Raw genomic sequence first — 8,958 nt, forward strand, 5'->3', positions numbered from 1 at the left:
TGAATGAAATAAATTAGCTTGACAAGAATGATTATTAAAAAAAAAAATGTTCACCACAGGGCCATGAAATATGGATATTTATCTCCCAAATGTAATAAACAGTGCAGTATTTATTAGGGAAAGAATTACAATTATTATTTTTCTGCCCTGGCCGGCATTGCTCAGTGGTTAGAGTGTTGGCCCATGGACCAAAAGATCACCAGTTTGATTCCTGGTCAAGGGCATGTATGTGGGTTGCAGGTTCAATTCTTGGCCCTCACATCTATGTATCTCTCTCTTTCTCTCCCTCCCTCCCTTCCATTCTCTCTAAAAATCAATGGAAGAAAATATCCTCAGGTAAGGATTAACAAAAACAACAAAAGATTATTATGCCTTCATTGGATTAATTTTATTACAAGATTGTACCAACTCGGGGTAAAATATTTAAACAATAGAAATAAAAGTACCCATAGTCTTCTCCATTTGGCCAATACCACTCAGAGAAATGTTAAAAATGTATCCTTACATCCTATTATGTATGATTTTTAAAAACAGTCCATGTACATACAAGTGTATATATGTTAATACTTTTGTTACAGGAATGAAACCATGACATATTCAATGCTTTGTAATTGGCTTTTTGCAAATAATAATTCTTAAACTTCTTTCTATGCAGGCACATGTGGATCTATAGATCTATCTAATATTACCCATTAGGCTGCACAATATTCCATTTTTATGTATCCTGTATTGCAATGAACATTCATGAACATGTTATCTACATCCACTTATGAAACTATACCTGTAGGATAAATTTCTAAAAGTAAAATTTCTGGGCTAAAATACACAGGCTCTTATTCATAGGTGTCACACAATATATAGTACTTTTGTGGGGTGTTTTTTTTTGTTTGTTTGTTTTTGTTTGTTTCTATTTCATTTTATATAATAAAATGACAAAATATATTATTTTTTAATATGTATAAATGTACTACTTCTAAAAGTATTCACTGTGTTTATAGTATTAAATTAGGCAGGGCCATAGCTATTATATTAAACAACATAACATTCTTTCTAAGGTAGCAGTCAAAAGACACCTCTTAAATCCCATCTCACAACTGCAGAGAAAAACAGAGCAAAGAGAGACACTAGCAAAGTACCATCTTCTGCTCTGAGAAAGACAAATTATTTGCAGCTGGAAGCGGCACCAGCTTTAAAGGTCAACACTCTTTGTCTGTCAGAGGGAAACAATGGCCTTCACTGTGTTTGAGTCTATAAAAGTCTCTTTCTACCTCCCGTCAGGGGTGGAGAGCAGGTCAAATCCAAAATACATCGTGGGAGAATTCCTGCCCTGGAAACTCATCCTGAGCGGAGGAGAGGCAGAGAGAGCTGAAAGTAGCGTGGGACACTCAACTCCATCCCCTGGCAAGAGCAGGGTCTATAAGCTTCTGGACCGGGCTTCCAGAAACCAGGGAGCCCTGGCCCCAGCTCTGTGCAGGAAATCGTCCTCCATGGGCCATAGAAATGGTGGCCCTTGCTGAAGGAGGCTTCCCTGTTCTCCCCCAGCCTGGAAAAGTTGATGCCATCATCCTGGGAGTTTGGGAAGAGAGAACAAGAAAAGTTTCCTTGGTCATATACAGGGGCAGGGATCTTGGCTGTGGTGACAGTAACCCATAGTAGGAGCAGCAGACAATGGCGAGAAGAAAGGACTGGTTTGGGACCTGCCCTCTGTGGCCCCACCCTGGGAGAGGTGCTCTGTGGAGCACAGCAGCAGGGAGGAAGGGGCCGGCTAAGCTGACTGGCCAGGAGCACAATGGTCTGTGTTGCTGGGACCAGGCCTAGGCTACAGAGGGAACCAAGCATCGAACTTGCTGGAAGGCTCTCTTAGAAGGCATGCCACTATGAGCACCTCAGTTTACAGTTGCATTGTCACTATTGGCTTTGCTATCATTGGCGAAAAATTACCTGCACCTTTCTCTGTGTAGGCTGGGGGTTGGGAAATACATTTCATATTTACACACATGAATGTTCTAGAAACTTTGGCAACCATGGTTTTGAAAATGCATATATGAATAATCCAAAACTTTTCATTTGTGATGGTTTAGGTGTGGTTGCTGTAGTATGAGAACAAACTATATTTGCCAGCACACTCCGTGGCAAAAATATATTTTTTTTAGGTAAAAGGGAATCTATTTCAACCGTCAGGAAAATGTGCCCTCAATCACTACATTCATGTTTCAAGGACATACTTAGGCTTGTGAAAAAGAAAGAAGGGCAAGTGGCATGTGGAAGACATTTAATATTATGCAAAATAAAATCATCATTTAAGAGCAAAATTGTTAACAGAGAAAATGGTCCGTTTGGTCCAGATCGATTGACTGCTAATAATGAAAAATGTATCTCCATAAGGAATATTCCATTCTTTTCCTGTCTCTGCAACATTGGTTTTTGTTTTTTTCAGACTGGATGTTTTCCTATGGCATTTTGCACCTGGCGTTCCCAGGTTTACTTTTCATGGTCAATTAGCTTTTAGAAACTAAACCATAGTGAGACTGGAGTCCCTTTGACCTTGGGTGGCCTTCGCCTTGCCTTTCTCTCTGCTTTGGATTTCTCCATCTAAGTCTGTTCAGACAGCCCTCCAATCACCCAGCAACAAGTTCAAATATAATTATGGCAAACGGAAGGTCTGGAAACCCTGCCTGGTAATTGACTTTGAAAGAGACTTAAAGCTTCTTAGAGAATCAAGCCTATTGTGATGGAATTGCAATACCAGCTCCATGATTGTCTACTTCAGTTCGGAATTGAGATGTGCCCTGCATATTCTAAATTTGCTTTAAAATAGAATGTGCTTTTGCCCACCGGACCTAAAACTTGACAATAAGTCCTCTAGCTTACCCCATATTGTGAAGTCATCCAGACACTACTCTTGAGTCCTCATCTGATCCAGATAAATCATGACCTCCTGCATTTTGCTGTGTAACACTAATAAAGGGAAAGCCTTCTGGATCTCCAGTGTGACTGTGGTGGGAACACTTCCCTGCCCTGAATGAGGGTTCATCATTTTACTGCAAACAAACAAAGCTCCCTCCCATCCCGACACTTTATACACAGCCAACTCTGTCCCTAATAAAATATGTTCTCATTCTAATGGCATTCCAAATCTAAAATGATAGAAAACGTCCTGAATTAGTCCAGTAGTTCTTTTTATTGTTACTCCTGTGTGTTCAGAAGGCTACAAAGCACCTTGCTTGTACAAATTTTACTTTAGTTCTGCAGAATAATCCTAAATTTACTCCTGGATTTTCCTTTTACATTAGCCAATAATTGAACATATCCAGAATCTCTAAAATTTCACACAAACTCTATAGCTTGGCCTTTTTCCCCTTGCATATAGACGCATGCTTATGAAAAGAAGCTCTGTGAGAACTAGAGAAGGTTTGAGTCACTGAGGGGTCCTATTCTGGATCTTTCTATGTGGAATGAAAGTGAATGGGAAATGATATTTGTATTCACATGATAAGTTTTATCTTAAAAACAACAAACAAAAAAACACCTTGCTCACAGAAGGTGAAACACCCAGAATCCTTAGAAAGTATCTCTCTTGCTCCAAGACCATGTTAAGAGGGATGCCTCTGCGCATGCCTCAAGGGCCTTGTTCTCATGCACCCCCTGCTCAAAGCTCTCTGCTTTGTTGACTGTCGGGGCTCCACACTGGGATCCTTCAACAGCATCCCCACGTGGATCTGAGCCGGTGAGCATTTTCTACATTAGACCTGCATTGAAACAGGGTATCCCCTCTGCTGGCACTATGTGAAGAGATCAGTTTGTTTTCTTTAGCTGTTGTTCTATTTATTTCACAGCCAGTCTCAGAAGATGGGCCGGCCCCTTACCACCCCCACACTATATAGCAGTGTTTTTCAACCTTTTTGGGGCAAAGGCACACTTGTTTCATGAAAAAAATCACGAGGCACACCACCATTAGAAAATGTTAAAAAATTTAACTCTGTGCCTATATTGACTATATATAAAGTAATTCTCTTGAATAGGAATCAAATAAACACAAAGAAAGTATTTTATAATTACTTTATTATGAAATATTAAGTAAACAAAATAGTGAAAAATTATAAAATTCTTGTCTTGTCTGCACCTACGACACACCAGGGAACAGCGGTTGAAAAACGCTGCTATATAGGAGCTTGTTCCCAACGAGCAGAGAAAATTGACTGAGATCCATGGTTAGATGACAGATGCGCTCTGTCGCACTGCCAGAGACGTGACATTACAGGTGACACCTGATCCACGATAGTAAAGAGCACCCATCCAGCCATCAGCCCGTGGCCTTTATTTTCATGATGTCATCAGCGTGCAGGTGGCTTACCTGAGATTCTGGAATAAAATGCTGAGCATTGTCAAGAGGCTCACATGGGCAACTACGTATCTCCCCATCTGTGATCTCCCGCGTGATGAGCTTGGACCACAGCCATTTTCATCTCTGTTCTGGTTTGCAAAAGTTGTCAAAAGGTTGACTGTGGGCCTTTGATCCTGCTCTGTCCTTTGTCTTAGAAACACACACAACAACCCTGAAGCATATAACACAGTTCAATTATATAATTGCCTGTAATAGCAATAACTTTAGGGCTACGTTTAAGGGCTTTATAAAATATAATCAATAAGAAATGTGAGGTGAAAAGAATATCCACATAATTCCAACCTGGGTTGATTTGCTCATGGTATGCAGAAGACAAACTCCCGGCTTTATTGATCCTACAGCAGTGTTTCCTACAATTTGGTGGCATATTCACAATATGCCGGAGGAAGTGGTGCCTTCCCTGCGGCCATTTAGGAAGTGGTGTGTTATGCTATTATTTATTTCCATCCGGTTCAGTACCACTCTTTAAAAAAAAATACACCAAGTTTATTTAATTTGAGGCCTCATAACAGAACAAAATCCACACAAATTAAAAAAAAAAAGATTGGTTAATAAACGCAACCTCCTGTAATAGATGCATGTCATGTATTATAAACAGTTTGCCCAACAGCTAGCTCTTAAGGTAAAGTAACTAGCACTATTGGGAACACTTGAAGCACCAAGTTCAGGTGCTGCGTCTCTTATGACCATTAGCTGGGTTAAAGCTCATGAGTCCTAGTGGGCTGTTTTATTTTGCTATTGCCAATTAATCAATAAGGAAATGGAGGTGCAAAGGTCAAGTTGGCATTCAAGTTAACTATAAATAGCAAGATCAAAATTAAACACCAGCTTCACTGATATCAAAGCAATGTTCATAACCAGTGTGTTATGCTGCTCATAAATCATAGGTAGGTAGAACATGAGTGGTTTTTACATATTAGGCTATAATCCCTCCTCATTAAGAAATGAGTGAATCCCTGGTCAGGGGCATTCAAGGAAATAGTTATCATTATCAACCTACAGTTTTATTATTCCCTGATTGTCTTCTGTGTCCCAGGCCAGTCCACATCCCACACGGATCTGGTCAAGTCCTCCCATTAATGTTGATTGACAGGTAGCCAAGAACTCAGTTCTCCAAGGGTACTGTAGAGAATTATCATTAAATAATTTATGTACTGGTAATTATATTGTTTATTGCTTTAGTTTTTTGTTTTATTTTACTTTCAGAGGGTTCTACTTGAATAGATTGGTAAACATTTTTAGAACATCAGGCATTCTGGTGTTCCTAAATGTGACATCTACAAAACTTCTTACTTGCTGTTAGTGTGTGTGTGTGTGTGTAGGGAATTTAAAAAGGTATGTGCAGTGTGTCCTATAAACTAATTGGCTTTTAATAAGAAAAGAACAATTTTAGGACTTAGCACTGCATCAGAAAATGTTCACTGATTTAGAAATAATTCTTATGTTGGTTACCTTTCGTTTCATATGATTAAACATCTTATTTGGTAAAACCAATTTATTTTTTAAAATTAAAAATTTCTTATGCACCATATCCACACACACTAAAACAAAAAGGAAATGAAAATTTCAGAATAAATTTTTATATTAAATTTAATGACTTTCTGGCTTTCCTGTATCTTATATGCTAATGTTTAACAAACAGAATAATTTGAATAATTTTTATTTTGAGATAATGCTTAATATTTGAGGTGGCTTTTTGTCAATTTGTTATATCAGTGCCCTGAAACAATCATGACATGGGGCAGGTCATGACATGAGGTCCAGCACTCTGACATATGTGCTTGTTTATATGTTTATATAAATACAAATAAATTTGTAAAATTTAGTAATGAGAAAGATTCAACTGATTTTTTTCAGATTTTTTAGAATAATGCAAACAGAACTGTTTAGTATAATAAGGACGATGAAAATAACCCAACAATATTATAAAGTTGTATTTTAATTATAGCATTTTTACTTCATTAGGAGCAATATGCTACTGCATTTTATTTGTATTCTCAGAGACCAATATCTCTAATTTAATGTGTAATAAATTAGAGATATTGAATGTGATGTGAAAATTGTAGGATTCTATTGTTGCCCATAGCGGATTTAGTGATATATACCAATAGCAAATTCCCAAATGAGCTTTTAATACATACACATACCAAACAGCCTCATTATCTTCCATCTTCAAAATCAAGCTTTTTCATATTGTAATGTTCTTTGTCCCACAGTCTAACTTGAACTCATAAAAGGAACACTTATAGTTATGGGAAATGAGGCATGAAATGCTTGCATCAAATGATACATCCACAAATAAATCACAAGTGAACCTTGCCCTCTATTGTGAAGCAGAAATACAAATTTCTGAAAATCCAACTAAATACTAGCATTAGGCTTGGAAAGAATCAAATATATAGGGGAGGGGTTATTTGTTTAGAGAAAGAATTATGCTGATGCAATGAGACTAAAATTTTTCAAGTAGATGAAAGGAGTTAAAAATTGAGAATCTTCTGCATAAATTTCTATAGATAAATAGGACATCCTTCCAAAGTAACAGGATAAATATTTCTACAAATATGACCAGTAGAGTCTCATCAGAGTCCCAGGAATTCTTTTAGAATGCCTTTTGCAATGAGACATGCTGTAATGTTGGCTAACCATGAGATCTGTCTTCCAATCTATGTCATTTTCACAAGTGGACTCTTAGAAGCACATTAAATCACTTCCCAATGATTTTTCTAATCAGTTCGGTAAGCCATGCAATAGTCCCTAAAATAAAAATCAATACACTTCATGCAGACTGCCTTGCTTCTGATTCAGCACAGTCCTAAATAAGAAAGAAGTAAGCTCATGGGTGAGATTTTGTGGTTTTACTACAAACACATCCTTTAGTCCGATTTCTGTTATATATGTCTCAGAATATTTTAGCACTATTCCCCAGTGTGAGACTTGCAAAACTGATAATTGATCAGAATCTCTACAAAGTGGCTACTGATTCATGTTTACATTATTTCAAACAGTTAATGACCAAAGTTCAAATCATTGAGATGAGTGAAGGAACTAGAAATAGAAGACTACATTTTACTTAGTTTGGACATTTAAGCTGTTCTAAACAAACAAAACCTCATCTTGAAAAAAATATATACTACCTAACTTAAAAAATAAAACACAGATAGAATAAACTACGTTAGAAAACGTCACAAGGAAAACAAGTATGCATACTTTTTATTAGAGAAGTAAAGATTTTATTAGATTTAAGACACTTTATTTTTTAAATTCATGGTTTGTAATACGTTTCTGCTGGAGTAGCAAAACTAGCTAATGAACCAGCAAAATATTCCTAGAAAAAGATGGGAAGTGTATTACATGCTTTTATTTTATTCATTTTTATATTTGTGTGGAATATAAAAATTATGCAAAAATATCTTATTTTGCACATTCAAACTATGTGAATCCTTTAGCCTTTTATTAATACCACCATATATCTCTTTGTTCTGAAGATGACTCCTAAAAATCCTCACCCACCATAAATCCATCTCTCATTGATCCGAAAGAGATTAATGATTTCTACTGGACCCAATTTATCTCAACCTTGAAGTCCAAGGCCTACTCCCCTTGTTCTTTAACTCCCAACAAAAAATTTACACTTGACTTATCTCCAAATTGCAAATGATCAGAACATAGTGTGAATAATTTTACTGTCTCTGTATGTGTCTGTGCAACATTCTTATTTCGTGTAGAAACCTTTTTTCTTTGTTTTTCTGTATCACAGTGATGTTATTCAGACTCTAAATCATTGAAAGAGAGGAACCATTAGTATGGTCAAGCTTAATGTCAACAGAGCAGAAGAATATATGTCTCCTATAGAAAGGTACTGCACACTGCAGGGCAATGAGTAGGGATAAAGATCTCAGAGAAAAAAAACTTGGAAACAAAAATATAATTTACCATGAACTACAATGCAATGTGAGTAAATATGAAATGTGTTTGGCTCACATAAACAGGATCATTTAAATAGAGCACTTGGCAGCAATAAGGGCAAGAGAAGTTATATTTGAGCTGAGTCTTGCAGGTTAAGCAGGAGTTTGTCAGGATGAGAAGATAAGGTATTTTAGAGAGAGGTAAAGATGTGCATTGGCAAAGGAAGGAAGAAGCTTATGTGTTCAGGAAATGATGAGCTTTTTAGCATAGTTGTGAGATTAGATTGTTTGTTGTAATCGTGGCCTGAGGTTATATGCAATCTAAGAAGCCTTTACCATATGCCTTAAGAAACAAGAAGCTCATGGAGGTTGATTTTTAGCAGGAGAGTGTCTCCATAAACCCAATATTGGGCAAGCCAATTAATTAATACCTTAGGCTCTCAGATTCTCAAGGTGCAATATGGGATTTGGGGGACAAATTACATGTAACATTATTTTTCAGATCTGAGTTATATAATTCTATAAATTATGACTCAATTAAAATGATTTTCAAACTTCATAAAAAACATGTCAAAATTTCATTTTCAAGATTTGCATTTCCAAAATCTTAAACATAAAACAAAATTTTCCTTTTTTCTCACATAACGG

Source organism: Pipistrellus hanaki (assembly GCF_964339955.1).
Source record: "Pipistrellus hanaki genome assembly, chromosome: 17".
In the NCBI taxonomy this organism is placed as follows: Eukaryota; Metazoa; Chordata; class Mammalia; order Chiroptera; family Vespertilionidae; genus Pipistrellus; species Pipistrellus hanaki.